Consider the following 20,859-nt stretch of genomic DNA (forward strand, 5'->3'; position numbering starts at 1 on the left):
TATCAGGGGAGGGGATGGGATACAAAGAGCTGGTGGTTGAGAACTGTGTGGAGTTGTACCCCTCTTATCCTATGGTTTTTGTTAATGTCTCCTTTTTATAGATAAATTAAAAAAATTAAGCTGAGGGGAAGCTAATTTTGGGACATTAACAAGCTATTTCAAGAGAAATTAACACTGTGTGCTACAAAATTAATTATTTCTCCCTTTTGCTTTTAGGAACTGGTGAGCCTAGAATCATATTTTGAAGAGGAAATGAAACTGAAAAGTCACAGCATGATTCCACTTTTTCTTGGAGGCAAAGCACAATGTATGAATAACCGTCATGTCCTGTTCAATTAACTCCCTCATATATGAAAAGGAAAAAATTATATGCATACACTCACACACGTACTTGGGATACTTGGAAGAAGCTAAGAATTGGATGCTAGTTTCAACAATTAAGTCTTGTATTGCACCAAAGTAAAAGACTGGGAGTGGGGTGGGGTGGGGTGGAGTTCAGGTCCTGGAACATGAAGGTAGAGGAGGACCTAGAAAGGGTTAAACTGTTATGTGGAAAACTGGGAAATGTTACCCATGTACAAATCATTGTATTTTATTGTTGAATGTAAACTATTAATCCTCCCATTAAAGAAATTTAAAAAATTAAGTCTTACGCAAACAAGTTTCCTAGGGATCTAAGTTTTACCTTCTAAGTTGATGATACAGGGTATGTGGTGGAGGGAGGGAGAGAAGGAAGGAAAGAGAAGAAAGATAAACACTTAAAGAGAGGAGGAGGCGAGTAAGAGGATTCACATCCTGACAGGAATTACTGAAAAATATTAGGAGGGCTGGGAAAACAAAGTCTGAGCTGTTGGAGAAAACAATCCTGGCCAAGTATGGGAAGATGCCTCCTTGAATTCGGTGTGAATACTCAGTGGGAAATCAGACACATTCGCCAAACGCGGAGAGATTTCAAGATCTGCCGCGTCATTCAATCGTAAATCTTCTCCAGTAAGTTTTCTGGTGGATGCAGAAGCATGACGGGATCAGCCAGTCAGATCCAAAACAAACCATTCTAGGAATCTCATGTCTGGGAGTGGCTCCAGAAAGCGGGAAACAGGGTGTGGTGAATGAAACGTGAACAAAGTTGCTGCAGCAAGGAGCTTCCGAAGCCTTAGTCTGGGTTCAGATGGGAGAATGGAAAAGATCATCCTAACTCGCCTCACCAAACTGGGCGACGAGTGTGGCTCATTTGTGCCACACGTCGAGTTTAAGGAGCCATACTCGTCGCCCAGTTTGGAGAGGCGTGTTAGGCTGATCTTCAGGGATGTTAGATCTTTCACATTTGCTGCTTCTTTGGCCTAGAGCTCACTTTCCGGGAGTGGGGTGTAGCAGAGACTTTGCAGGTTTAGGAAACTGCGTGAAAGTCACCTCCTAAGAAAAACCCTCCGGGCGCCGTGCAACTCTTATGTAAGTCACTTGGGAAAGCTGCATAGTTCTTACCTGCGCTCATGGGTCACCAGTATTTCCTTGTCTGTTTATATTTGCATACATTGCCTTAATGCCGGTCTCCCCACTGAAGTGTAAGCAGGGGCCGCGTGTGCCATTACCACAGAGGCATGTCCCCAAGTGTTCCATGCACTCACTGAGCGATCACTGAGCTTCAATTTCCCTTCCCACCTTGCCATCTCCGATACTCGGCACTCTTTCAGTTTCCCAACCAAGCCTGTCATTAGTTGCTTTAATTCACTTAAGGATCCAGAGGCCGAAGAGCGAGCGTGTGACCACGATGGGTGGATTTTCTCTCAAGCTCTGGCATTTTTATTGTAATAAGGCAGCTTTCTCTTCCTTTGCACAAGAACTGCATAGAACAACCACACTCCGCACATATCTTTGGGAAGACACGATAGCCTCTGAAAGCCAGTCAAGGACTCACTTTAATGCTTCTCCCAGTGTCTGTGATCTTCCCTTTTCCATTGCTCGCAGCGTGACTGACTACCTGCAATCCAGTTCTCTATACTTGCTCGATCTCACGTGCCTCCAGGAATCATGCCCTCCTGCGCTTCCTTCCCTTTACCCTCCTATTTTGGTCTGGGAACGCCCCTCGATGAACTTTCATTGCGCACCTAAGCGCACAATCGACGCAACCAATCTGGTTCAGATCCACACTTGGTTCTCACCTCCCTTGTCCCTGAACACCTGTAGGGGACCTAGAGTCTCCCTACAGGGACTTGGTTGAGAAACCTGTCAGCTGCTTCTCAGATCATCGCCCCGCCTCTTTTCTGACTAGGACTGCTGATTGGTGGACACTTGGGTCCTTCTGCCGGCCCTCCCGCCTTCCCCGGGAGGCCTCGCCCCTGGGCGGGCGCCGGCGCCTCCGCCCTGGCTGCCGCCTCTCGCTCCCCTCCTCCGGCGGAGCTGCGGACTGCGCGCGCCGAGAAGTTCTGGGCAAAGTCCCGGGAGCGGGCCGTGCCTCGCAGCGCCGATCCCGGCTGGGAGACCCGAGCGCGCGGCGGCCAGTGTGCAGCTGGACCTCCGAGCCCGCCGGCTGTCCGCGAGCGGCCGCCTCCGCCCCGCTCTCCTGCGGCTGGTGCGGGAGCAGTCTGCGGCGTGCTGCGGAGGCACCGCTGAAGCCGGGTTGGCGGGTGCGGACGAGCCGCAGAGCCTGGCACCGGGGACCTAGACGGCGCCCCCAGCGGCGGAGCGCGCAGGTGAGTGCTGGGATGCGGGCTCGGAGAAGTGTTGGGGTGTAGTGGGGGCCCACCCGCTGGCTGCGCGGGCTCAGAAGGACTGTGGTTTCGGGGGCGCCACCTATCTCCGTGGGACCGGAGTCACGGAGGACAGCCGGCTGTGGGGCAGCGCCAAGTCGGGGAGATGGTTTGTGGTGCTGGCGCCATCCTCTGGGGCGGTAGGGCCCGGGAGCTGCCCACCCTTGGGCTCCGTCCTGAGAAGGACCGGTTGGCGGGGGTTGCCGGCGAGAAGGCGCCGCGCTCCGGGCCTGGGTCCATTCTCTGGTGGATGCGGTTCCCAGGGGCAGTCCTGGGCAGCCAGGAGGCGCGGCGCGGAGCCAGCCGGCACAGGAAATCTGCTTAATTGGGCCGAGTGCGAGGCTTTACATCAGCGGGATGGGGCGCGCCAGGGGGACACGGGCGATGCTGGCCTTGCAGGCGGCTGGCAATCCCGCCGGGCATGCTCGGCTCTCAGGTGCGCCGACTGGGGATGGAGGGCATGCGCCCTCTGGGCTTCTCTGCGCCCCGGGACACATTTGCAACCCTTAAAGTCTACTGGGAGCCCAGAGATTTCTTACGCTGGGGCGAGCCGTTCTCCTTCAGCAGTGCAACTTGTCAGCCACCTCTGTACCTTTGCAATCTCCTTTCTCCGTTTTACAAACTATCATTCTCCGTTCTACAAACTATCATTTACAGAACTGATGGGGGCTGTGAAATTTAATGTGTCTGGGAATTGCATTGAGATGTTTCTAAATTCTCCCTCCCGCAGATGTTTCATTGACCCCTCAGTTTGTGTGCTCGGATGGGGGAACGTTTTAAGATACTGTTGGAAAAAAAAAGCTTTTTTTTTTTTTTTTTTTTCACAGACAGATGAATGTGTAGAGCAGACAGCTGTTCTTTCCATGCTCTCTATCTCCAAGCATCATTCAAGGCAATGTCCCCCTTCTGGCTAAAGGAGACCACTCAGGCAAACCTGGACTGAAATGTTCCCAGGCTAAATAAATGGCCATTCGGTCCACCAACTTGCTCGCACACTGCCCTGTGTGGTGTTTACTTATAGCACTCATCTCTCTGAAATGATCTCCTTGGGCTGTTGTTTGCCTCCTTCCACTAGAATAGGAATTGCCCGAGAGCAGAGACCTTATTTGATTTCTTACCAGCTTTCTATTCCCAGTGTCAACAGCAGTATCTAACACATAGTAAGTTTGTAGGAAACATTTGTGGAATGAATAAGTGAAAACTTCTTTGTAAAATATGAGGAATGGAGATTTCATAGCTGGTTTTGATTGTCATGTTTATTCTAATTTTTTGTTCCTACTGGGAAAATTAAAAGCAATAGCTATTTTTGATTGTGCATCTACTAAAAACCAGACATGTCTTGGGAGTTTTGTTTAGATGACCTTAGTAAACACCACAGTGGTTTTATTAACCTAGTTAGGTATTTCTAACCAGATGGATAATTGAGGCTGCAGTAGGTTAACCAACTTTCTCAAGATTATTTTAGCTGAACTAGAGTTTCAACTCATTTTATCTCTTGTGATGAGCTGCTTCTGAGGAACTATGTGATTTCTACCAGGCCTGTAAAATAGGTCACTACATAGTGTGCTGCTTTGCCATGTATACAGTCCAGATTCAAGCCCGGCCTCCACTGCATTGAAGAATGTTTCAGTGCTGTGTTGTCTTTTACTCTCTGCTTCTATTTAAAAAATAGGCATCTCAGCCAATAGGCATTTAATTTATTTATAATACAAGTTATTGCTTAGCCAAAATATTTGTTTTCTTTTTAAAATATATTTATATATTTATTTATTATTGGGTAGAGACAGAGAGAAGTTAAGAGGGGAGGGGAGATAGAAAGGGAGAAAGACAGACACCTGCAGCCCTGCTTCACCACTCGTGAAGCTTTCCCCCTGCAGGTGGGGAACAGGGGCTTGAACCTGGTCCTTGTGCACTGTGATGTGTGCACTCAACCAGGTGTGCCACCACTTGCCCCCCCAATTATTTTTTTTCACCATTATTGATATAATCTTCAGTAATAGCAAATAGTTATAGTGTAGGCCAGGTAGTACTTGCTAGCTGTATGCTGTGTTATTTTATTTAGCCTTAAGTTTGATAAGTAGTAAGTTTGATAAGCACAGGTTCAGAAACCTGCTCAGGGTCAGTTGTGAGCTGTTAAGCTAGATTTTATTTTCTAGGCTTCCTGACTTTAGGTGGCTACTTCTTTTGAAATGTCTCCTGCTCTCAATATTGACTTATTATGATAGAGGCTAATGTTACAGTATATGAAGGCCATTTTTAGTTGGCTTATAAACTTGCAGTTGCCAACATCAAGTGTCTAATTGAACTGTTTTCAGAATTACTCAGACTCTGCCATTGATTTTTGTGGTGTAATGTAAGTTTGTGGGACGTGTAGAGAGGAGAATTTTAATAATAGGAGTAGTGGAGGAAAGGAAATTTCCCTTTCACCTAAGTTTAAATTTACCTTTTACCTAAATCTAAAGAGAGGTACAATTCTCTGTGGTCATTGAACTCTGTACACAGCAAGATTTTATGTCTCTTAAGGAAAGTGCTAGAAAAGCAGCTAGTTCCTTGAGATTCTTATGTATAGAATGGAGAATTAGAAACTACTATAAATTCCAAAAGTATCTGCAATAACCTTTTGATAAAATAAGTGCATTTAAACTCTGCACTCTTGTGAGTGAAAGTAAAGATAAGGAGAGGTTGGAGAGAAGGGCCTGATTATCACCTACTAGGGTTAGATGCAAAATGGGGACAGGGAGGGATTAGAAACCTCTTTTTCCTGGGGTGGGGGGGGGGTAGCACAGCGGGTTGCACTGTGGGTTAAGCGCACATGGTGCAGAGCACAAGGACCAGCATAAGGATCCCTGTTTGAGCCCCCGACTCCCCACCTGCAGGGGAGTCGCTTTATAGGCGGTGAAGCAGGTCTGCAGGTGTCTGTCTTTCTCACACCCTCTCTGTCTTCCCCATCTCTCTCCATTTCTCTCTGTCCTATTCAACAACAAACAACATCAACAGCAATAATAACCACAGCAAGGCTACAACAACAAGGGCAACAAAAGGGGGAAAAATGGCCTCCAGGAGCAGTGGATTCATGGTGTAGGCACTGAGCTCCAGCTATAACCCTGGAGGCAAAAAAAAAAAAAAAAAAAAGAAAAAGAAAAAGAAAAAGAAATCTCTCTTTTCTTCAACTGCCACTCAGGTTTTAGAAGTAGCATAATGTTTTCCTCCAATTTGTGGGTTTGGATAATTCAGTTTTACTTATAATGTGGTTCTTGCTAGTATTAAGCTTTTTTTTTTTTTTGTCAGCTCCATTTCTGGAGTGCCCCAAGGAGAGTTGGAAAATCCTCGACCCTAATGTTCACAGAAGTGATGAGGGTGTGGTGCATTAAGGGAGATTGAAGCAAGCCCTTAAGTTGAAAGAGCTTTCTGTTCCTGAGAATTGTTTGTAGTTCTCTACAGGTCCCTTTCCTTTTCATACCTTATTCATTAGCTTTCTAGGCCTCTCTCTTCTAAAATTTTGCTTCACGATTTTTTAATTACTTCTGTGCAGACCACTTTCATGCTCATGTCAACTCTTTTTAAAAAACAATTTTTTTTTTACTAAATGGCAATACTGGCAAGACCATAGGAGAAGAGGGGTACAACTCCACACAGTTCCCACCACCAGAACTCCGTATCCCCTCTCCTCCCCTGATAGCCCTCCTATTCTTTATCCCTCTGGGAGCATGGACCCAAGGTCATTATGGGGTGCAGATGGTGGGAGGTCTGGCTTCTGTAATTGCTTCCCCGCTGAACATGGTTGTTGGTAGGTCAATCCATACTCCCAGTCTGTCTCTCACCCCAACTCTTATCTCTGTTCTCCTCAGTGCCTTTCAAGTGGATGCCTTTTTTGTTATCCCTGTGCTACCTTAGGCTAGAATTCCCCCCCATCTTCTCTCCATATTATAGTCAAGAAAACAATTAAAAGTTATATATATGTATATATTAATTTCTTTATTGGGGAATTAATGTTTTACATTCAACAGTAAATACAATAGTTTATACTTGCATAACATTTCCCAGTTTTCCATATAACAATACAACCCCCACTAGGTCCTCTGTCATCCTTCTTGGATCTGTGTTCTCCCCCAAAAGTTATATTTTTATGTGACACCAGGGAGTGAACTCAGGGTTTCATGCATGTGATACACCATTGAGCAGCTACTCACCCCTGTGCAATTGTTCATTCATTTTTCTGAGACAGAGAGAAGAGAAAGAGAGAGAGAGAAAGAAAAGGAAGGGAAAGAGAGAAGAGACATCACAGCACAACTTCACTCTCAGCTGAGCTTCTCTGTGCTGTCCACTGTGTTCCCGTGTGATACCAGGATCCAGACCAGGGCCTCATGCACAATAGGGCACATACTCCCTGACCCCAGGGAAAGAAAATTAAGTCCTATAATTATATTGCTGCAAATTTTTGGATGGCTCATATGGTTAATATTAAGTAGTATTTGCTGTGAACTTTTATGCTAGTAGTGTCATTTGTGCTATATTTACATTATGGTGTTTAATACCCAGAGGTATACCAAAGCAGCCATTGTTACTATACCCCTAATCTTTGTTGGGTAGTATGCCAGCTCCCCCTGGCTTCTGCTTAACAAGCACCAGTATGCCTGTATAGGGATTGGTTTGATCCCATTCAAAGCGGTCTATTTACATAAATCACTTTTACATTTACATAAAGCAGCACACTCCCTCCAGGGCATTAGTGGTTCAGTGGTAGAATTCTCGCCTGCTCCGCCCCCTCTCCTTGTCACACCCTGATTTTCACCAGTCACTTTTCTCTCCACCCTCTCTACATCACATCCTGTTTACACCCTACTTGGAAAGTATATAAGAACAACATTGTTCGTTTTGGTGGTGGTAAGTTGAAGTTATAGTGTTAGGTTTAGCTTAGCTTGGCTTAGATTGTGCTGCGTCCTGCATGAATAAAGAGATACTGTGTACAACCCAGCCATGAGTCCTGGGTCGTCTGTCTCCTCTCGCGAAGCCAGACCGACAAATCTTCAGATGAATTTAAGAAATGTTGACAACTACTTCACAGCTAGTGTAAGGTGAGACTTAAACGTCAGCTCCTTTCTCAGTTAGATATATAGAGACTTCTCTGCCTAATGTCAGGATTCAGCAACCTGAGCTCTGTGTCTGCCTTCACCTCATTGTTCTGCAAGTTTGCTAAACTTACTTTATCTCTATCTCTTTATATATATTTTTAATTATCTTTATTTGTTTATTGGGTAGAGACAGCCAGAAATCGAGAGGGAAGGGGGAGATAGGGAGAGAGGAAGAGAGACCTGCAGACCTTCTTCACCACTCCCAAAGCTTTCGCCCTGTAGGTGGGGACTGTGTGGGGGTGGAAGCATGGTCCTTGCACATTGTAACATGTGTGCTCTATCAGGTGTGCCACTACCCAGACCCTCTATTTTTATCTGTCAGAACTGCTTAGCTCTGACAGTGCCAGTGATTGAACCTGGGACCTCTCCCCTGAAAGTCATATGAGTTACTTTTCCTTGTCTTTACTTTCACTCTCAAGAGTGCAGAGTTAAAATGCACTTATCTCTTACTAGACTGTAACTGCCTTCAAGGCAGATCTAGTCTGTGTCCCTCATCTTTCTAATTTTAGAATCGCAAAACATGGTATCTTAGCCATAGTTGGTGCTCAGTTAAAAAAGAATATGAAACAATTATATTTCGTTGTATTCTGTTAGAATGTTCTGTGAAAAAAGAATTGGAGTGGGATTCTTTTTTCTTTCTTTGTTTCTCTCTCTCTCTCTCTCTCTCTCTCTCTCTCTCTCACCAGAGCAGTGTTCAGCTCTGGCATGTAGTGTGTGGGATTGGACCTGGCTGCCACCTTTGATACCTCAGGCATTAGAATATTTTTGCATAGCCGTTTCATTATCTCCCCACCTGTGACATTTCATTTTCTACTTCTTAGGCCACATTACTTCCAATGCAATGATCAATTTATGATGAAGCAACAGAAATTTTGGTTATTTAGATCCGTGGAAAGCAGTCATCTTGATTGTTCTCACTGTTGGTGCTTGGAGATAGAACAAGATCTCAGTAACATACAGATAACAAACATCTGTCAAGTAAATAGCCTGCATCTTCTCTGTACTGTTTTTTATATCTATGATGATGCAGTTGTTAAAATGTATTATAACTGTAGTGGAATCTAAACTAGATTTTTGTCTGTATTACAGTGATCGATAATTGTTCACATAGATAACCTGATTTGCTAGATCCTTAATGAATCATCTCATACTTATCACTTGACTCTGTATATTCCAGTCAATTTAGAACTTGCCTGTATCTTCAAGACCATACATAGTATATTCTGGCCTCCCAGTTTTGGAATAATCTGTTGTTGTTATGATCCTTTCCTCCCTGCCTATGTTCTCCTGGATAATTCCCACTCATCCATCACATTTCAGCAGGGGGTTACTTGTCACTAACCTTTCTCTGTGCCTGCAAGTTGATGGTGAACACTTAGTTTTTTGTGCCTCTCTGTCTTAGAGGGAACAGTTAACTCTTTAATTTGTTAGTCACTTGACCAAATCTTTTCCTAAACCATCGACTCTCTTTTGAATTGAATTAGAATCATTTAGGGATCTTTTAAATTATTCTTTACTCAGACCTCATCCTCACTGCTTCTGGATTAAGTGGCTTGGCGTACGGAAGTTTTATCACAGGATTTTTTTTTTTTTATTTAAAGGGGTTTCCTTTCTTTCGTTCTTTCTCTCTTTCTTTCTTTTTCTTTTCTTTTCTTTTTTTACATTTATTAGTGATTTAATAATGATTGACAAGCTTGTGGGATAAGAGGAGCACAATTTCATACAATTCCCACCACCAGAGTCTGTATCCCATTCCTTCCATCGGAAGGTTCCTTATTCTCTATCCCTCTGGTAGTATGGACCAAGACTCTTTATGAAGGTGCAGAAGGTCAGAGGTCTGGCTTCTATAATTGCTTCTCCACTAGATATGGGTATTGACCAGTCAATCCATACCCCCAGCCTGTTTCTGTTTTTCCCTAGTTGGGCAGGGCTCTGGAAAGGTGGGGTTCCAGGACACATTGGTGAGGGAATTGGTGACACATCATCTATCCAGGGAAGTCAGGTTGCCATCATGGTAGCATCTGCAATTTGGTGACTGAAAAGCATTAAAATATAAAGAAGATGGGATGATCTCACTCTCAGGCAGAAGTCGAAAAACAAGATCAGAAGAGAAAACACAAGTAGAACCTGAACTAGAATTGGCATATTGCATCAAAGTAAAAGACTCTGGAGTTGGGGGCGGGGATACAGGTCCAAAAAGGATGACAGAGGACCTAGTGGGGATTGTATTATTATGTGGAAAACTCGGAAATGTTATGCATGTACAAACTATTGTATTTACTGTCGAATGTAAAACATTAATTCCCCAATAAAGAAATTTAAAAAAATATAAGAAGAACAAATTGTTTAATAATCAGGAACCTGGGAGTTGGGCAGTAGCACAGTGGGTTAAGCGCATGTGGCGCAAAGTGCAAGGACCAGAGTAAGGATCCCAGTTCGAGCCCCCAGCTCTCCACCTGCAGGGGGTCGCATCATAGGTGGTGAAGCATGTCTGCAGGTGTCTATCTTTCTCTCCCCCTCGCTGCCCTCCCCTCCTCTCTCCATATCTCTCTGTCCTATCCAACAATGATGACATCAGTAACAACAACAATAATAACTACAACAATAAAAAATAATAATCAGGAACCTTAAAAAAAGAAAAAGAAAAAATCATGTTAAGTGAAATAAGTCAGAAACAGAAGGATGAATAGGGGATGATCTCAGTCTTAGGCAGAAGTTGAAAAACAAGAAGAGAAAACACAAGTAGAACCTGAACTGGAATTGGCATATTGCACCAAAGTAAAAGACTCTGGGGTGGATGGGTGGGGGGAGAATACAGGTCCAAAAAGGTTGACAGAGGACCTACTTGGGGTTGTATTATTATATGGAAAGCTGGGAAATGTTGTGCATGTACAAACTACTGTATTTACAGTCAAATGTAAAAAATTCATTCCCCAATCAAAAAATTAAAAAAAATAATCAGGGAACTAAAGGTAAGAATATAGCAGATGAGATTTGGGGTCTTCAAGTTGGAAGAAGCTAGAAAGTGTATTTTAGGTTCAAGGGGTTTTCTAGTTCTACACTGTGGTTGGGTAGTGTTCTATTAGGTATATGTGATATACTTTATCCAGTTATTTTTGTTAATAACTTAATTGAGATAGCATTCACATATCATACACTTCACTTACATAAAGCATATAGTGAAATGGTTTTTAAGGCATTTTATTTACAATTGTAAACTGTCAATCACAATTCACTTTACAAAAGAAATCCACACCTGTTAGCAGTCTGCCTTCTCATTCTGCAGCCTATTTTACTTAATATACATCTGGATTTACCTATTGTGGCCATGGAAAATAAATTAAATCATACAACATTAAGCTTTCTGACTTCTTCCACTTAGCACACTATATTTGAGGTTTTGTTTTAGCATGAATCAGTATTCATTTCTTTTTACTGCCTAATAACACCAACTTAAAAAATAACTTTAGTTATTTATTTTAATCTGAGCACTGCTCAGCTCTGGTTTATGGTGGTGCCAGGAATTGAACTTGGGACCTTGGTATATGTGATATACTTTATCCAGTTATTTTTGTTAATAACTTAATTGAGATAGCATTCACATATCATACACTTCACTTACATAAAGCATATAGTGAAATGTCTTTTAAGGAATTTTATTTAACTGTCTCCCCAACCATAGTAGATTTATTTAAAAAAATTATTAATTTGTTTTTGTGATAGACACGCATGTAAAGATAGGCCACAACACTGTCATATGGTAGTGGTGGAGATTGAATCTGAGACCTGTAGGGCCCCAAACATATGTTTGTTACCTGTTCCGATAACCCACACCCCACTTTTTACTTCTTTGCTAGTTGATGGAACTTTGTGTGTGTGTCTGTATATGTATATTTGTGTGTGTATATTTTATTTATTTATTCCTACCAGACCACAGCTCAATTCTGGCTTATTGTGATTGAACTTGAGACTATGGGGCCTCAGGCATAATTTTTTTTTTTTTTTGCATATCAGTTATGCTGTCTTTCCAGTTTGACATTGTCTTTTTAATATTTCCTTGAGTTATCTTAATGCTATCAGGAACTAAAGCAGATGTTCCTTTGAATCTTGTTCATTGTTGTATCTTGGAGCTACATCTGAATGAATAAAAAGCATTCTACTAAAAACACATTACTAGGAGTCGGACAGTAGCACAGCGGGTTAAGCGCATGTGGCACCAAGCACAAGAACCTAGTAAGGATTCTGGTTCGAGCCCCCGGCTCCTCCCTGCAGGGGAGTCACTTCACAAGCAGTGAAGCAGGTCTGCAGGTGTCTATCACTCTGTCCCCCTCTCTGTCTTCCCCTTCTCTCTCCATTTCTCTCTGTCCTATCCAACAACGAGGACATCATTAGCAACAACAATAAAACAACAAGGGCAAAAAAAAAAGGGAATAAATAAATATTAAAAAAACTTTAAAAATAAAACCAAAAACACATTACTCCATTATGGCTGAGTCATTAAAAAATGCAAGGGCAATAGAAAGAGATTCTGGAAGGGCTCTGTGGAGCACTATGCATACATTCTGCATGTTCCCCTATAAGCCTTCACTCTTGTCTCATTGTCAGTGCCTCAGAGGCAATCAGAAGACATGGACCTGGAAAGCTCCCAGCCTCAGTGACTCCCTATGGCCCTGGAATGCAGCCTATACCTAACCCTGGCCTTGTGCCTGCTGTACCTTTCCAAAGCCCCTGATAGCAGCATGCAGACCTGCCCAGTGACTGTGCTCTTTTTCCTGGGCCTTTTGCAGATTTTTTTTGGCTTCTCCCTGGGTCCAGCTTGTCCTCTCAGTGCCCACTGTGAAGAAGGCTTTTGTCTTTGTCCTTCTGCTGAATGTCTTGGCTTCTGCCTACCTCTTTTTAATTTTTTTTAAAACTGATTTAATAATGATCAACAAGACTGTAGAATAAGAGTAGTATAATCCCACAAAATTTCTACCACCGCAATTCTGTATCCCATCTCCATTGGAAGCTTTCCTGTTCTTTATCCCTCTGAGAACATGGACCCAGGACCATTATGTTGTGCAGAAGGTGGAAGGTCTGGTTTCTGTAATTGCTTCTCTGCTGCTGCCTACTTCTTCTAGACTGTGAGCTCCCAAGTGAGACTTCACAGCTGCCTTGGGGTTTGTCAGTCATGCTCTGTAGTTTCTGTCTCCACATGTGACACACAGTAGATTCCCTAATAAATGTGTGTGGAATGAGAAAAAAGGAGAACTTGATGGTTGATTTGAACAAACCAATAGCGTAAGAAAATGAATAGTCAAGGAATGGGACATGATTGAAATGCTGTGATTTCAAAGTTTATTTTATTTTATTTTTTAAACATTTTATTTATTGGATAGAAACAGAGAAATCCAGAGGGAAGTGGGAGATAGTTAGGGAGAAAGAAAGAGAGAGACACCTGCAGCCCAGCTTTATCACTCATGAAGCTTTCCCCCGAAGGTGGGGACCAGGAGCTTGAACCTGGATCCTTGTTCACTGTAACATGCGTACTCAGCCAGGTGTGCTGTCTGACCCCTGCTTTTTAAAGATTTACTTCAAAATAATCCAAGCAGGGAGGGAATCTGAAGGCACTCGGTGACTAAGTGATTACTAAGCTGGGTGATGAGTTCATGAAGTTGTTAAAGCTATGCTCTATTTTTTAAAAATACTTTTATTGCTTTTATTTTAACAAGGGTGAGATATAGAGAGAAAGACATACAGAGAAAGACCAGAAAGCACTGCTTAGCTCAGGCTTATGATGGTGTTGGGGATTGAACCTGAGACCTTGGAGCCTTAGTCATGAGAGTCTCTCTGTGGAAGTGTTATGCTGTCTTCCCAGCCCTTAAAGTTACTCTTTATATTTCTTGTCCAGTAGGTCAGTCTTTAGCCACATGGGAATGTGAACTGTGGCTGATCTGGATTGAGATATACTGTAAGTGTGAAGGACATTGAGTTTTAAAGACAGCACAAAAAAGGAGTGTAAAAAACATAACGTTTTATTATCATTTATATATTCAAATGACAGTGTTTTGGACAAATTACAACTAAATTTCCTTTTCTTCTTAAACTGACTACTTAAGCATTAAAATTACACATAAGGCTCGTGTTTCATTTATTTTATTTTTTATTTTTAGAGAGATAAAGATAGTGAGGAAGAGCACAAAGTACTGCTCCACCATTCATGGAGTCCTGGCTTATTTTCTTTGTTACTCTCATGTTATGCTGGGGATGGATCCTTAGGCCTCACACTTAACAAAGTCCATGGCCTGAAACTGACCCCTCCCAACCCCAATATCTAACATTTATGTAGGACAGTACTGCTGTATATTTTCATATATATTTGAAATTTTCCATAACTTAACCCCCCACCTTCTGAACCCCATAATGATCTTTGATCTATACTTCCAGAAGTAAAGAATAGGGAAGCTTCCAGTGGAGGAGATGGGATATGGAACTCTGGTGGTGGGAATTGTATGGAATTGTATCCCTTTAGTTAACAATCTTGTCAGTTATTATTTAATCACTAATAAAAAAATGAATTCATCTGAAGTTTTTTTGGTTTTGTTTGTTTTTTAAATGTCTGGAGTAAGATATCTTCCCTAAGGGATTTTTCTTATATATGAATGTTGAGAAATACTGATTTGTTCAGACACTTCTTTGTGGATGCCTATAGCATTCAAGTTGTAGTGGTTCAGTTGTCATTCCTGGACATATTCCATATGTCAAGATTTAAAAAGAAACAGGATAGCAATTTGAGGAAGTAGACAAATTGCTTTCTTAGTTATTTATCTGATTCTTTTGTTTTGAAATTGTTGAAATATTTCCTTCATCTTGCAGAAATGTAGGAAGAACAGTGATAATTTCATTGTTCTTAGTCACATTATTTATATCCTGAAATTGAATTTTCCCTGGACTTATTTTGTAATTGCTCTGCCTAGGTCTGTCTGTTTGAAAGCCAAAATATTGTTGTTTCTAGACACTCTGAAACCCCTGAAGCATAAATGGAATATGATTAGCTTTTTTTTTTTTTTTAAAACAGATTTTGCTTTTTCTTACCGGAGCCCTGCTCAGCTCTGGTGCAAGGGATTAAACCTGGTTCTAAGGAGTCTCAGGCATGAGAGTCTTTTGTATAACCGTTATGCTATTTCCCTCACACTTATTTTTTTCCTTCCTTCTTTCCTTCCTGAGAGAGAGGATGAGTCAGAGCATCACTGTGAAAAGAATGGCTGAGGTGATAAGCCCACTCTGTGTGTGTGTGTGTGTGTGTGTGTGTTTCTAGAATATAAACGTTCTAGATTAGATTATGATTTCTGGAATTTTCTGAGTGGACCCAAATTAAATAATAGCTTGTATTTTAAAGCAGAAAATAATCAAATTGCTGTGATAAGCTAGAAAAAGGATCACCAGGGGATCTGTGACTAGTTGTCATTTTATTTTTTCTCTATTCTCTTTCTTACTTTTATTAATTTTTTATTAGTGATTTAATAATGATTGACAAGATTGTGGTATAAGAGGGGTATAATTTCATACAGTTCCCATCACCAGAGTTCCATATCCCATTTCTTCCATTGGAATCTTCGCCATTCTTTATCCCTCTGGGATTATGGGGTGCAGAAGGAGGGAGATCTGGCTTCTGTAATTGCTTCTCTGCTGGAGATCTCCTGAATGTTGACAGGTCAATCCATTACCCTTAGCCTGTTCTAATCTCTCCCTAGTGGGGTAGGGTTCTGGGGAGGTGGGGGTCCAGGACTCACTGGTGAGTTCTGCCCAGGGAAGTCAGGTGGGCATCGTAGCATTTGCAACGTTGTGGCTGAAAAGCATTAAAATATAAAGCAGAACAAATTGTTTAATAATCAGGAACCTAAGGGTAAGAAGGTTAGATTTGGGGTCTTCATGTTGGAAGAAGCCTAGGGAGTCTATTTTAGGTTTATTCCAAGGGGCCTATGACTTTACTATTTTGCCTGAGCCCAATAGCTATCATACATGTGGACTGAAAGTATTATCTAGGAAGATGGTGTTAGTGTTGCGAAGAGGACTAGAAAGCTGGATCAGGGCAGAGAGTAGTTCCCAAATATGGGAAAAGTATATAAATACTGTTAACTGTATACCCTATTCATATTTAGCACAGGAGCCTATGTAACCTCTACATGACTGTCGGTCTGAGCTCACATGCCATGGTCGTGGTTAGGAACGTTCTAGGCTCCACTCATTTCAGGACCAGCCTTCTTTGCGTAGCAGAGTATGTTGACCCAACCTCCCTTGGGAGAATGGGGCAGTTTCTACCATTGTTGTTCTACATTGAGGGCAAGATCCAGTAGAGGTCCACAAGAGGGTTTATGATGTTGTTCCTGATGGAGATGACCAGTGATGGTGGAGAGAGGGATCTGTTATAGGTAGGTCTAGGCCCATCATATCTATGTGGAAATCCAGGGATTCCTTGCCTTGGGCTCTGGATGGGGTAGTCTGGTAGTGATCAAAAGGGCCATCGTTAGAGTGTGCCAGTCTCTTGCCTTTATCCAGCTTTTGTATTCCTTAATTTATCTGACTTAGACTTAGATTTTAGTCTAACTTAGGGTTAGACTTAGAGTGATTGGGAGAAGTGAAACAGGAAGCAGATAAGGAGGGTATCCAGGGTCCAAACATTCAATTAAGTTCTTTACAGTTGTTTTTTTTTTTTTTTTTGGTTTTCATTTTTTTAAACCAGAGCACTGCTCAGCTCTGGCTTATAGTATTGAGGGGGATTGAACCTGAAACCTCAGAGCCTCAGACATGAGAGACTGTTTGCATAACCATTATACTATCCTCTTTCACCTGGCCTACTCTCTATATGATTAGTATGTTAAAAATTTGTTGCTAGTGATATGTGGGTCAAATGTTTTTCTCAATGTAACATTTTCCACTTATTTATTGGAATGTTATACTATTAAAAATTCGCATACTGGTTTTATACATTGATACTAAGTACTGTAGTATTTGTAAGAAATAAGTACATTTTTTCATATTGACAATAATATTCTTCTTTATCATTTGTGTTGGCAGTGATTAGAAGCACTTAGAAACAAAAACTAAATAACACATGCCCTGAACCTCCCAGACATTAAAACTGAAGTAAATACTTCCCTAGAATGAAAGCATGAGTATGGTATTTTTTGTATACATGTCATAGCTATTTACTCAATGTGGACTGTGCTCTGGGCATCAGATTGGATACAAAGACTTCACATCAAAGACTTTACAGTATAGAAGTTGATATAGAGAGAGTCAGGTGGTAGCACAGTGGGGTAAGCACAGGTGGCGCAAAGCACAAGGACCAGCATAAGGATCCGTGTTCTAGCTCCAGGCTCCCCACCTGCAGGAGAGTTGCTTTACAAGCGGTGAAGCAGGTCTGCAGGTGTCTATCTTTCTCTCCCCCTCTCTGTCTTTCCATCCTCTCTTGATTTCTCTCTGTCCTATCCAACAATGGCAACATCAGTAATAACAACAATAATAACTACAACAATAAAAAACAACAAGGGCAATAAAAGGGAATAAATAAATATTTTTTTTAAAAGAAGTTCTTTACTGTTGAATGTAAAACATTAATTCCCCAATAAAGAAATAAATTTTAAAAAAAGTTGATATAAATAGTAAATAGCTACAGAGAATTCATGAATTATTACAGGGATATATGGCTCAAGTGGAATGAGTCTGAATTTCATTTTTTAATTTTTAAAATTTTTTAAATATTTATTTATTCCTTTTTGTTTTCCTGGGTGTTTTTTTGCTTTAGTTATTATTATTGTTGTTCTTGATGCGGATCCTGTGTTTGTGCCACCTGCCTTAACCTGCTGTGCTACTGCCCAACTCCTGAGTCTGAATTTTAATTGGATCCCAGGAGAGAAAATTTCCATTTTTCTGTAGGTCATGGTCCAGTCAGCTGATGGCCTGAGAGGGGAAAAGAATATGCTTTGGGGATCATCAGAGAAGAATGAGAGGAGCCTGGCCCTTTTGAGTCTTTCTGTCTATTATAGCAACCATGGAGAACAGAGTAGGAGGAAGGATTTACCTCCACTTTCAAATTGCTTTCTGTAATGCTACATATAGGTTTGTTTATTTGCTGTCTTGGATTGAAGCCAAAGTTGAGTTTAGCTTTTAGCACTTTTGTAATTGAAACTGAATGAGCTCTAACAACTTGCTCTTCAGCTTAAGCATGGAAAGCAGCTTAAAATAACTTTTACTGCTTCAAAATCTAGTGCAGTTCAATTGTCTACTATCTGATGTGATATGTGTCAGGGGTACTTGATAGCCAGAAAGAATATCAAATAAACTAATCTTGTTTTTTTCTCACAGGCTTAGAGCACCTTCATGCACATTTCTGGTAAATGTAGATTTAACTGAAGTGTGTCCTTTAGGGCTTCTTGAGTTCACTAGAGAAATGAAAGAGGAAGCCACTATTTCTTTAAAGGTGAAGATGGTAATTATAAAGAAAGAGCACTAACAATAGCAATGGCAGTCAGTATTCACTCTAAGTACTTAGACTATTTCATTCCCTCATCCAACAACTGTGCCATTATTCCACTTTAGTTGCATAGATTGAACAGAGCTGGGAGTGTTTGCTTGATCCAATACCTATTTATCTTTCCTGATTTCCATTTGAGGAATCACTTCTTAAATTTGATATAGTCTGCTGGGACCAGCTGAAGGGCCCATGTCTTTGACCTTGGATGATTCTGAAAACCAGACTGGTCAGATGTCTCTTATGGGATTCCGATTCCAATGCCAGGTCAGATGTCTCTTATGGGATTCTGATTCCAATGCCAGGGACCATGGGGCATGCTCCTGAGGGTTTGTTGTGACCAGACTCTACACTTCCATACCATTGTTGTGGTCTGAGCCCATGAAAGTGTGTCAGTGTTTGTTTATCTTTTCAGCAGCTTCCCTTTAGTTTTTTTTAACTATTATTTTTTTCACTAGTATCTTTTTTTGGGGGGTTATTTTCCATTTGGCTTCTGTGGCTTCCATCCAGAGAATCCCCGACTAACATTGGGCTAGATAGGGTTAAGTAGTTAACTCATGGTTACAAAGCAAAGAATGACGCACTGGGGTCATTCTGCCCACACTGCCAAGTCTGTAGCTGGAAGTTATGTAAATGTGGAGAACACTGGACTGGGAATCAGAGGATCCCAGAATTTCTAGGAGCCTCTCCTGCTATGACCTTGGACCTCTCACTGATGCTTTAGGCTGAACTAAATGGACAAGATGAAATCATGCCTATCTAAATGATAAGTGGCTTCAGGTAATTTTCTTCTCCCACGTGACCAATCAGTTTCTAAAGACTTTATTATTGTTTATATTGCTGCCAGATTTATCACTTGGGCTGAGATGCCTACAGTATGAATCCACCACTACCAGCAGCTATTTTTTCTTTTTAAAATTTATTTAGCTTTTCTATTTTATTGGATAAGAAAGAAATTAAGAGAGGAGGGGGAAAGGGGCCAGGCAGTGGCACATCTGATTGAGCACACATGTTATAGTGCTCAGGGACCCGGGTTTGAGTCCCTGGTCCCAACCTGCAGGGGGAAAGATTTGCAAGTGATGAATCAGTGTTGCAGGTGTTTCTCTCTTTCTCTATCACCCCCCCTCTCTCTTGATTTCTGGCTGTCTCTGTCCAGTAAATAAATAAAGGTAGTAATAAAAATTTTACAAAAGAGGAAAAAGGAAGACAGAGGGGGAGATAGATACATACATACACTTACAGACCTGTTTCACCATTTGTGAAGCATTCCCCACTGCACGTTCGAGCAGTGAGGCTTGAACCTGGGTCCCTGCACATGGTAATATGTTCACTTAACCGAGTGTGCTACCACCCAGCCGCCTCTAAAGATATTAGATTTAGGGTCTGAGGTGTGCTCTGAAGTAGTGCCTCTCACCTAGGAAGTGCAAATTCTCAGGCCACACCCCAAACCTGTTGAATCAGAAAGAGTGAAGCCCTGTACTTTTTTTAATAAAGTGTTTTTATATATTTTTTATATTTATTTTCCCTTTTGTTGCCCTTGTTGTTTTTCATTGTTGTTGTAGTTATTCTTGTTGTTGATGATGTTGTTGTTGTTAGATAGGACAGAGAGAAATGGAGACAGGAGGGGAAGACGGAGGGGAAGAGAAAGATAGACACCTGTAGACCTGCTTCACCACCTGTGAAGCAGCTCCCCTGCAGGTGGGGATCCGGGGGTTCGAACTGGGATCCTTGCGCTTTGAGCCACCTGCGCTTAACCCACTGCGTTACCGCCCGACTCCCAAAGCCTTATACTTTTACTCACCCTCTAGGTGATTCTGATGTGACTCAAATTTGAGAATCACCAGGCAAAGGCATTCCATTTTATTTTGTTAACAGTAGATTACTTTGAGTAAAGATGCTACTTAGAAGTAGGGGACAAGGAAAACTTAATTAGCCCACAGCTCCTGTTCTCAGGGATTATGGGGAAGTGCTGTAGTATCAGAGAAAGCTTCAGTGCTGTGATGTCTCTCTCACATGCAGTCTCTTTGTCTGAATGAAGAAAAGTGACCCGAGAAGGAATGGTGAAATCACACCAGTGCCAGAAATCAGGATGAGCCACACCATCACATTTTTAAGGAGTGATAGCCCCTTCAGTTTGCTAGGGAAATGGGAGGATAAGGGAATGGAAAAGGAGTTTGGATTTTCGCTGGTATGGATTCTGAATCCCACATCAGGATTTCATTCTGTGGACAGTGAGCAAGGAGGTGACAAACTGGAAGACCTCCTGGAGAACAAGATCTAGTGGTGGTGGAGAAAGTCAGAGGCTGGGAGTATGGGCACTGGGAGATGAAACCTCATTTGGGATGATCACAGTAGGAGAGGAAAGGAAAGACAACAGAGAAGAAGTGGGGACTTAGTTGAGGAAGGAGACACAAGTGAGTCCATGGGCACTAATAAATGGTGTTAGTACTATTAAGAAAAAGTAAAG

The 20,859-nt window shown here is 41.9% G+C and overlaps 1 protein-coding gene across 6 annotated transcripts in view; it reads left to right on the top strand.

Annotated features, from left to right (window-relative positions):
- Positions 1-2,334: 2,334 nt before the first annotated feature.
- Positions 2,335-20,859, top strand: part of OSBPL3 (oxysterol binding protein like 3) — a 262,596-nt gene continuing 244,071 nt past the window's right edge. For all 6 annotated transcript variants that reach the window (XM_060196082.1, XM_007529051.3, XM_007529053.3 and 3 more), the window contains exon 1: positions 2,335-2,690. The gene's annotated coding sequence lies outside the window, so the exon portion shown is untranslated. The remainder of the gene's footprint in view (positions 2,691-20,859) is intronic.

The sequence above is a fragment of the Erinaceus europaeus genome, chromosome 8 (genome assembly GCF_950295315.1).
Source record: "Erinaceus europaeus chromosome 8, mEriEur2.1, whole genome shotgun sequence".
NCBI classification, from domain to species: Eukaryota; Metazoa; Chordata; class Mammalia; order Eulipotyphla; family Erinaceidae; genus Erinaceus; species Erinaceus europaeus.